The sequence below is a fragment of the Panthera onca genome, chromosome B4 (assembly GCF_046562875.1).
Source record: "Panthera onca isolate mPanOnc1 chromosome B4, mPanOnc1 haplotype 2, whole genome shotgun sequence".
NCBI lineage: Eukaryota > Metazoa > Chordata > Mammalia > Carnivora > Felidae > Panthera > Panthera onca.
In genome coordinates, this window is record NC_138345.1 from 28,707,148 (window position 1) to 28,717,868 (window position 10,721).

The following is a 10,721-nucleotide window of genomic DNA, read 5'->3' on the forward strand; positions in this document are numbered from 1 at the left end:
ATCAGAGCAGAAATCACTGAGAGAGAAAACAGAAAAGTGTTAGATGAAATCAGAAGCTGGTTCTTAAAGATCAGTAGTACTAACCCTCTAGTCAAATTGATCCAGAACACAAGGGGGAAAACCATGAATTACCAGTATCAGGCATTCAGACAGGGAACACAACTACAGCTTTAAAGGCATCAAAAGTAAGATAATACTATGAACAACTTTAACCCAATAAATCCAACAACTTAGATGAACCAGACAAATTTCCTGAAAGACAAATTGCCAAGGCTCGATAACCTAAAAAGCCCTGTATCTGTTAAATTGACATCTCTTTAAAAATCTTCCCACAAAGTCCTAGCCCAGATGGCTTCACTAGAGAATTTTACCAAAAATATAAGGAAGATAATACCAATTCTACACAAACCTTTTGAAGAAAATTGCAACAGAGAAAAAACATCCCAATTCATTCTATCAGGTCAACATTATCCTCATACCAAAACCAGACAAAGACATTGTAAGAAAAACTAAAGACCTAACATCCCTCATGAACATACATACAAACTTATCTCCAAGAAAGGACTCACATTTAAACACATACAGAACTATTCAAGTCAACAAGACAACCCAATAAAAACTCTGAGTGCCTGGGTGGCTCAGGAGGTTGGTGTCCAACTCTTGATCTCAGCTCAGATCATAATCTCACAGTTCACAGGTTTGAGCCCCACATCACGCTCTGTGCTGACAGTGTGGAGCTTGCTTGGGATTCTCTCTCTCTCTCTGTCCCTCCCACACACACTCACTCTCACCCTCTGTCCCCCAACTCTCTCAAAATAAATAAATAAACAAAAAAAAAAGACAACCCAATAAAAAATAGGTAGAAGATATACTTATCCAAAGAGGATCTACAGATGGTAAATAAGTCCATGAGAAGATGCCCAACATCTTTGGTTATTAGGGAAATGCAAATTAAAGTCACAAAGAAATAATACTACACATTTATTAGAATGACTAATATTTAAAAGACTGACTATATACCACTGTTTTCTGGAATGTGGAGCAACCAGAACTCAACACTGCTGGTGGACCTGTAAAATGGTAAAATTTGGAAATAGTCTGAGAGGTTCTTAAAAATTTAAATATATATCTACCATATGACCAAGGATTCTATTGCTAGGTATTTACCCAAGAGAAATGAAACCAGGTGTCCACACAAAGACCTGTGTGTAAATGTTCACAGCAGCTTTATTTGTAACAGCCCCAAACTGGAAACAATCCAAATGTCCATCAAGAGGTGAATGGATAGGGACGCCTGGGTGGCTCAGTCAGCTGGACTTTGGCACAGGTCATGACCTCGCAGTTTGCGGGTTCGAGCCCTGCATCTGGCTCTGTGCTGACAGCTCAGAGCCTGGAGCCTGCTTCAAATTCTGTGTCTTCCTCTCTCTCTCTGCCCATCCCCCACTCGCACTCTGTCCCCTCAAAAATAAACAAACATTAAAAAAAATGGTGAATGGATAAATTGTGGTATATCCACACAATGGGATATCACCTAGCAACAAAAAGGAATGAACTACTAATACACACAACAAACTGGATTTCACAATAATTTTGCTGAGTGAAAAAAAATCCAGACAAGAAAGACTGCATACTATATGGGTCCATCTACATAGAATTCTAGAAAATGGAAATGAATCTAAAGCCCCAGAAAACAAATCAATGTTGACCAGAGAACAAGGGAATGAACTATCCTGAGCTCAAGAAAATTTGGGGGGGGGGGGGGGGGGGGAAGGGAGGAGATTAACATGTTCTTTATAGTGGTGATGGTTTCACAGGTTATATATATATACATACATACATATATATATATATATATATATATATATATATACACACACACACACATATACACATACATCAAAACTCATTAAGTTACACATTTAAAATATATGCAGTTTATTAGACAGCAATTATACCTCAATAAACCTGTTAAAAAACCCTGTAATAATACAAATTTAAAGGGCACCTGAGTGGCTCAGTCGGTTGGGCGTCTGACTTCGGCTCAGGTCATGATCTCGCGGTTAGTGAGTTCGAGCCCCACATCGGGCTCTGGGCTGGCGGCTCGGAGCCTGGAGCCTGCTTCGGATTCTGTGTCTCCCTCTCTCTCTGCCTCTAACCCCACTCTCTCTCTCTCTCTCTCAAAAATAAACATTAAAAAAAAAATTAAAAAAAAATAATACAAATTTAAAGCACCAAATATTACTTTCTCCTATACTACAATGACTTAAAGTATATATAAAGGATATCTTGCATGGTAAGAATACTAGCAACTGGAATTTTCATTCACTGCTAATGGGAATGCAAAATGGTACAGACACTCTGGAAAACATTTTGTCAGTTTCTCATAAAGTATACATTTACCATATGATCTAGCCATTCCTTTTCAATACCTCTAGGTATTTACCCAAGAAAAGTGAAACCATAAGTCCATACAAAGGCCTTACATCAACATTCATAACAGTTTTATTCATAAGTGCCAGAAACTGGAAACTCAAAGGCCTATCAACTGGGGCACCTGGGTGGCTCAGTCGGTTAAGCATCTGACTTCAGCCTAGGTCATGATCTCACAGTTCCGTGAGTTTGGAGCCTGCTTCAGATCCTGTTGTGTCCTTCTCTCTCTGCCCCACCTCCATTCACACTCTGGCTCTCGCTCTCGCTCTCTCTCAAAAATAAATAAACATTTAAAAAATTTTTTTAAAAAAGGCCTATCAACTAATGAAACCCTAGACTAACCGTGGTACATCCATGTGTAAAATAGGAAAGAATGGAAACCTTAAGAGATTCTGGGAAGGGAGGAGGAGTGGAGGAGGATGGGCAAAATGGGTGAAGGGGACTGGGAGATACAAGCTTCTAATTATGGAATGAATAGGTCATGGAATTAAAAGGCAAAGCACGACGAATATAGTCAATGCTACAGTAATAGTGTTGTATGGTGACAGATGGTAGCTACACTTGTGGGTGAGCAGAGTATAACATGTAACTTTTCGAAATACTATGCTGTACACCTGAACCTAATGTAACATTGTGTCAACTATACTCAAACTTTGACACATCCTTGTGAAAATGGAAAGAGAAAATGTGAACAAGTACTTAAACTATAAAGCTTGATACAGACCATCACATTAATCACTGTTCACTAAAGGAAACAAAGTGGTGAAAGAAAAGAACCCACGAATCATACTGTATGTAGCCTTCTACATCTGGCTTATTTCACTTAGAACAATGCTTTTGAGATTCATCCATGTAGTTGCATGTATCTATAGTTCACTTCTTTCTACTGTTAAATGTTATTATATGTTAATGTATACAAAACTGATTTTTTTAAACAAACCAGTAATATATAGCAAAATAGTGGTAATTTTCAACAAACTTTTAAAGCTACCACTCAAACGTAAAATGTATTCTAAATTCTCCTGTGGCAAAAAAGCACAGAAATCAAGGTTAGAGGTCTGAAATTTAGATCTAGGATTTGCCATTTATGAGCACCTTAACTTACCTGTAAAACAGACAACACAAACCTCAAAAGATCCTTGTGAGAATGGAAAGAGAAAAAAGCACTCTGTCAACTATAAGGCATGATACAGAATATCCACACTAATCACTTATTCAAAAATGCAAAAGTTGCGGGGTGCCTGGGTGGGTCAGTCGGTTAAGTGTCTGACTCTTGATTTTGGATCAGGTCATGATCTCACAGCTCATGGGTTTTGAGCCCCCTGTAGGGCTCTGCTCTGACAGCGAGGAGCCTGTTTGGGATTCATCCTCTGTCTCTCTTTCTTTCTTTCTCTCTCTCTCTCTCTCTCTCTCTCTCTCCCTCCCTCCCTCCCTCCCTCCCCCCCCCCACTCATGTTCTCTATCTCAAAAATAAATAAACATTTAATAAAAACTTTTTTAGATGAGTTCTACATTTACAGAATTATTGCAAAGATAAACAGAGAGTTCCCATATACCCTGTATACAGTCTCCTCTACCTTTAACATCTTATATATGTATGTATGGTACATTTGTCACTGACACAATAACCATGCTCTGTTCAGATTTCCTTAGTTTTCCCCTAATGGACTTCTTCTGCTCTAGAATTCCATTCAGAATACCACATATACATTTTGTAATCATATCCTGTAGCTTTTTTCTTTTTTAAGATATTTTTAATGTTTAGTTTTGAGGGAGTGAGAGAGACAGAGCATGAGCAGGGAAGGAGCAGAGAGAGAGGGGCAGAGACAGAGGGAGACACAGAACTCAAAGCTGGCTCCAGGCTCTGAGCTGTCAGCACACAGCCAGACACAGGGCTCGAACCCATGAACTGTGAGATCATGACCTGAACAGAAGTCAGACACTTAACCTACCGAGCCACCCAGGCGCCCCATATCCTGTAGCTTTTAAAACACAAGTTACTGGGGAGCCTGGGTGGCTAAGTTGGTTGGGCACCTGACTCTGGCTCAGGTTGTGATCATGATAAAATCATGGTTTAAATGGTTCATGGGGTTCATGAGTACCATGTTGGGCTCTGTCCTGACAGCTGGGAGCCAGAAGAATCCTGCTTTGAATCCTGTGTCTCCCTCTCTCTCTGCCCCTCCCCTCCCTCAAAAATAAGTAATAAACATTAAAAAAAATTTTTTTTAAACACAAGTTACTGAAACCCAGACAATATAATGAGAACAGTATGAGGTGAGGCCCCCAAATCTGCATTCCTATCAAGTTCCCAAAGGATGCTGATGTGCTGATGGGGCTAATGTAAAAATACACTTAGAAGAGCAGTGGTCTAGATTCTAGACTCCAGAAGTGATGTCCAATGCAGGAGCCACTAGCCAAATGTGGCTACTGAGCACTTTAAGTGTGGCTAATCTAAATTGAGATGTGCTGGATGTGTAAAATACACATAGGATTTGAACACTTAGTCTGAATAAAAGAATCATGTGGATTACATGATATGGTAAAATTTATTTCACTTGGGTTCCCCCCTTTTTTTTTTAACTTTTTATCATGTGACTACTAAAAGCTTTAAAATTACACAGGTGAGGTGCGCCTGACTGGCTGGCTCAGCTGCAGCAGCATGAAACTTTTGATCTCGTGGTTGTGAGTTCAAGACCCATGTTGGGTGTAGAGATTACTTAAATAAAAAATTACATTACATTAAATACACAGGTGACTGGTATTACATTCGTTTTGGACAATAGTTTGTGTGGCCTGGGCAGAAGAGCAGCAAGGGTATCTATCACCTGGGGGATTGTTAGAAGTTCAGGTGATTCCCATGCACATTAAAGTTTGAGAAACACTAATTATCAACAAGGGAGGGGTGCTTAGAGATGTCAGCATTTGGCAGTTTGGTTCAAATAAAAAGCTAATGAACTGCAAACTGAAACTGCAAAATATTTAAGTCAATGAAAGTAAATGGAAAATGGCTGAATCACAGCAAAGCCGTCCACAATTGAGGATGTATCATAATTAGACCAGTTAACAACAGAAGAAAAGAAAAACCACAAAGATAGTGGCCCAGTGGGTTCCTCAAAAGAGAGAGATTTGAAAAGCATGATTTGAAGTAAAATGATGGTATGTGATAATCATACCTTTTCAGGTATGATTCAATCCACAAAACACTGCATATTTGCAATTAAAACTAAAAATGTTAAATATGAGATAAAATAAAAGTTTAATTTCACTTTTCTCTCCCACTATTAGAAAACTGTAATGTCCATTTGAGCCAGATTCACCTTAAGTTACCTTTTCTTATTACCAATTTTCTCAGATAAGCAAAATATTGGTACTACCACTTATACCTCACTATATTCACTGCTTTATTTCAATCAATTTAAACATTTTATTACCCTCCTTTTCTCAGGAATGTCAACTTCATAACTTCAAGTACTTAAGTTTGTAAAGCCCACTGTCTATCCACCTATTTACAAAAAAAAAAAAGCACCCAACAGATACTTTCTAATTAATTAAATGAAAACCAAGTGATTAACTGCAAATAATACGCTGTTTTTCTACAGCATTTATAGTACACGTTTTCACTTGTGCCTCACAACTAGTACAGTAAGTAAAAAATAAAAATATGTAAGTTATTGTCTATATATGAATAACCTTTACAAATGGCATTATATCAAAAATCAGTGCGTTAGCAATCTTTTCCAACTTTTATGGTGGATAAAGTTGAACAGAATCCTATCAACAAATCCTGGACATACACATACATAAACACATAATCTGTTCATTACACTTCATTTTTTCCCCCAAGCACAAACCCCTCCAGAGCCGCGGAGCTACATGCAACCGCGGGTCCCACATGTGCATCGGGCTTGTCTGGCCCTTCACGGTGCACTGCTCAGGGTTAAAATTTCACAGCCTGCTTTCAGGCACTTCTCTGGGCTCCCAAATCCCTATTTTGAAACCTTTCCAAGCCATTTCAAAACAGAGAAAAAGAGAAAAATACTAGCACCAGCAGCCAGAATGTCTACTCAGACAAGAAAATGTACAGAAAGATGACCCATTCTGTAACACACCCTTTTACAGACCAGGGAAGGAACACTGGATATGGACAAATAAATAACAGCTCTAGGCCACCATTTCCCAACTTTTCAGTAGGAAACAGGCGTGGCCAGGGGCTAGATACTTTTTAACAACCTTCCACTGTAACACCGAGTCTTCCGAGGTCTCACCTTCAGAAGGGGTGGCAGAATCTGAACCAGAAGCCGAGTGACTCCTCGCTTGCTGCTCCTTCCTCCACATTTCCTCCCCTTTGGAATATGTGCATAAATGCTCAATAAAATCTGCTCATAGGTCATAATTAACTATAAAACAATTCGAGCGTTAGGTGCCTTTACCCATAATAAACACTTCACTTGGAACGGCATTAGAACTTTCCTAAAGCTATGCTTTAAACATTTTGCTTTAGCCTTTGCAAATGCATTTATAACCGCTGCTGCAGTCGAAGGAAAACATCGCAAGCCTCTAAAACTGAAGGCCGTTGGCCGTTGAGTTTTTCTCAAAGGGTATGCTGACCCTGCGGACATTTCTTCTCACAGGGTCTGCGGTAACTTAAGATCCAACACTTAAAGGACAGCCATTCTTGGAAGACAATCAACTGCGTTGAAACGGCAGGAGGGCAGCACGCTCATAAGGAGCATTTTTTTTTTTTTTTAATTCAAGGACTTTGAGGAGATTGCTCCCAGAAGAGCTAGAGTAGCAAGTGTCCATTCAACAGGGGCGGAGCACCTCTAAAGACTGCGGAGACCAAAGTGCCCAGTTTAAGGTCAGCAGTCGAGGGGAGGCCCCAGGTGGGCTGCCTGGATGGGCGGAGGGTTGCACACCCCACAGCAATTAGAGAGCGGGCACACGCAGCTGCAGAAGGCGAGGAAGGAGGGCGGCACCAGCCTGCCTCTTACACACACACACACACACACACACACACACACACCCCGACGCCCTCCTTCCTAGGGGCGGGGCGGGCGGGCGCTGCCCTCACACAGGAAGTCAGGAAACCCGGGGGGCAGAGGAGCCACAACTTTAGAGCCATTTAAACCCTCTCGCCCACGTCAGCCAATGGGCTGGCCACGGCCCCCCTGCCCCCAGCGCCAACCTCGCGCCCCGCGCCGCGCCCCCTCCGCGAAGCTCCCGACCGCACCTCGCGCTCACCTCGGCGCCGACGCGCCTCCCGCACACACCTCCCCCTAACTCCGCCGCCCTCGGCGGGCACAGCCCCGGCCGCGGACGCCTTTGTGCAGCACCTCACCAACCTGCCCTCCGTCCGCGGGAACCTGTGTCCCCCACCTTACCGAGAGGACGGCGGCCTCGCGGGAGGCAGCTCCCTCTTGTACTAGCACGGGGTCTGCAGAACGCCCAGGCGAGCCCGAAGGGCGCTCACACCGCGGCGGCCGCGGCCAGCCCGTCCCCGCAGGCTGGTCTCCGAGGGAGGGTAAGTTCCAGGGCACGTCGGAGCGCGCCGGCGCGGGGGCGGGGCGGGGCTGGCGGCTCACGTGACGGCAGGGGGCGGGGCGGGGCTCACGTGACGACCCGGGCGGGCGCCGGGTGAATCGGCTGAGGTGGATCCGGGAGGAGGGGGGCGGTCCGAGGGACTGGCTGAGGGACTCGGGCTGGCGAGGTTGTTGCCTGCCAAGTGGGCGTAAGCACTTTGTAAACATGAAGTGGGAAACGTTGAGAGAAAACGCTCGGGCGAAAACGAGGGAAGGGCGAACGGGAAACGGAGCGAGCACTAGGGTGACAGGAACGGAGCCCAGGGAAAGACAGCGGGGCGGTGGGCCCTGCCCGCTCCCTTTCTCGGCCCACTGGCCTGCTGGGAGCTGCTGCCAGGCTTAGGTCAGTCGTCCACCGCCCCGGAAATCCCTCGGGGAGACTCGGAAAAAGTGCCACCAGCTACCTCCTGGGGACGAAATGGAACACTGGAGACAGTGAGTCCATTTACTGGGTCCATGAGGAGCTGTCCTTCGCTGGGGCCACCAGGGCAGATTGCTGCACCAGCTGTGCACACACACTCAGGGCTGAAGAGGGCCCTGGGGACCCGAGAACGGCCGCTCCGTGGTCAGGCTGCTGCAAAGCAGCATGACCCCTCGTTCAGCATTCAGCTGAATGCTGAAGCAGCCCAATGGCTGTCCATGGGGCCAGCTGTGTGCAAGCCCCGGGGCCACAGTGTCATTGGCCAAAGTCATCACTGTTTGCAGCGTTTGCACTTTGGCAGCACAGAATCCAGAAGTCAGAGGCACTAAAGGTTTTTCATGGTGATCCTATGGCAGGAGTTGTACTCGACAGAGAATCTGGAAAAGACACCTAGCTTCTACCATTGTCCCTTCACACTTCTCGACCTCAGCTGTCAAAGGAGTGTGTTCACTGAACTCAAAGGCTCCTTCTTCTAGCCCTAAATTTAATGACTGTGAGGAAAACTGATCAGCATTATTAGGTCATAAGGAACCACTCATTCAGTAACCAATTGTTGTGTCTATTATGGTGCCGGGATTAAATTTTAACCATTCCAGAATTTAAAAAAAAAAAAAAAAGTGGGAGGATATGGTTGGAAAGTCACTCTCGGGAATTGGCCCTTTTCTGTTCTTCACCTCATACTTGAAGATGCCACTGTGTCTGGCTTCCTTATCATAAGCTAAATTCCCATTTGTTCTTTAATGACTATAGAGAACCCACTGGGTTATTGGCAAGTTCGAACCCTTAGTTTTCCACCTTCTTATTAAATTTAATGGGTGGGCGGCACTACAGTTTTAAAATATTTTCATTTTAGAAAGGAAAGACACTTTCTAAACAAGCCAGAGACTGTCTCTATCATTGCACTTTCCACCACCCCTTCCTTGACACTAATGGTTTTTCCTGTCTCCCTCAGTTTCTAACATGTTCTCTTTTCCATGCACTTATTCAGCATACAGAGTGTTGCTGCTGTATGCTTCCGAAACTTTTCCATAGAATCCCTTGTGATCTCTTTCTAGAACCAAAACAAGGACAGGCTACAAAAAGTAAACTGTGCCCTGATGGGAATGTGCTGATAACTTTATCTTCCCTACTCCCCAGACCTGAACTGGGCACCCTTGGTTTCAGCAAGAGAAAACTGAACAGTTTGCATGCTTGCTGATCTGCCTGTAACTTCTACTTCCTATTTCACAACATAATCTCAGATGATACCACAATGCCCACAGTATGCTGATCACTACCAACAGCAGATGGAGTCAGATAAAAAGAGCTCTCGCTCAAGTGTGTTGTTTGAGAAGAGCCTGATGGAGAGCTATGAAATCATTTGCAACACTGCGTCTAGTTAGTTTTTAAATAAGACTAGCAGCATATGTCTGGCTCCCATGCTCAGGATCTCAACAGATCACTTTCAGGATATTGACATTTAACTGACTTCTAACGAGGTAGCATGAAGTTCCAAAATGTAGAATTCAAATGTAAGCTCCACAAAGGCAGCGATTTGAGTTTGGTGTGTGTGTGTGTGTGTGTGTGTGTGTGTGTGTGTGTGTATCCAAAGTGCCTGAAAGTACTTGGCATGTGATAGATGCACAATAGATTTCTGTTGAAATGTACTCTGTAAATTGCTGAATATGCCCTGCTTTCTAATTCTGTAATAGGTAACCGACTTTTCATTTTGTATTTCTAAATGAAAAGGCATAAAATTATATCTGGCATCCCTGCTTTGGCTAGGTTCTAGAGAAACAGGAATTTGGCAGTCCCTATCAAAATTACAAATGCATACATATTCTGAACTCCAATTCACTTCTAGGGATTTATCCTGCAGATGTATTTCTATACATGAGAAATGATAAAGTATTTCTTATAATGTTGTTGAGAATAGCAAATGGTTGGGAATAACTAATTAAATTATGATAAATCCATACATTCAAACACTGTATGGCTATTAACAAAGAAAAGACAAAATTCTTTATGTTTTAATATCACAGTCTCCAAGTTTTTTTGTTAAATGAAAAAAAGCAGGAAAATGGTGCAAAATAATGTATTTCCTTGTATATGCATTAAACTAGGACAAACTAACTGTTGATGTATAAGAAATCTGTGGATGGAAGGCCTGAGAAAGATCCTTCACTGTATTCATATCTGAACTTTTTTTTTGTATCTAAACTTTTTGATATTCAAACCATGTGAGTGATTTAACTACTCAAAAATTTAAATTAAAATATTTAATTTTTTTCTGTTATCTTTATTTTGTTATT

At 42.7% G+C, this 10,721-nt stretch overlaps 1 protein-coding gene across 4 annotated transcripts in view; it reads right to left on the reverse strand.

Annotated features, from left to right (window-relative positions):
- The window catches only part of ARHGAP12 (Rho GTPase activating protein 12), a 121,768-nt gene extending 113,782 nt beyond the window's left edge, over nucleotides 1-7,986 (reverse strand). For 2 of the 4 annotated variants that reach the window (XM_060659023.3, XM_060659022.3), the window contains exon 1: nucleotides 7,812-7,985. The gene's annotated coding sequence lies outside the window, so the exon portion shown is untranslated. Of the gene's footprint in view, nucleotides 1-7,811 lie in introns of all 4 variants that reach the window. The other 2 variants (XM_060659024.3, XM_060659025.3) reach the window with 2 other exon arrangements.
- Nucleotides 7,987-10,721: the final 2,735 nt, after the last annotated feature.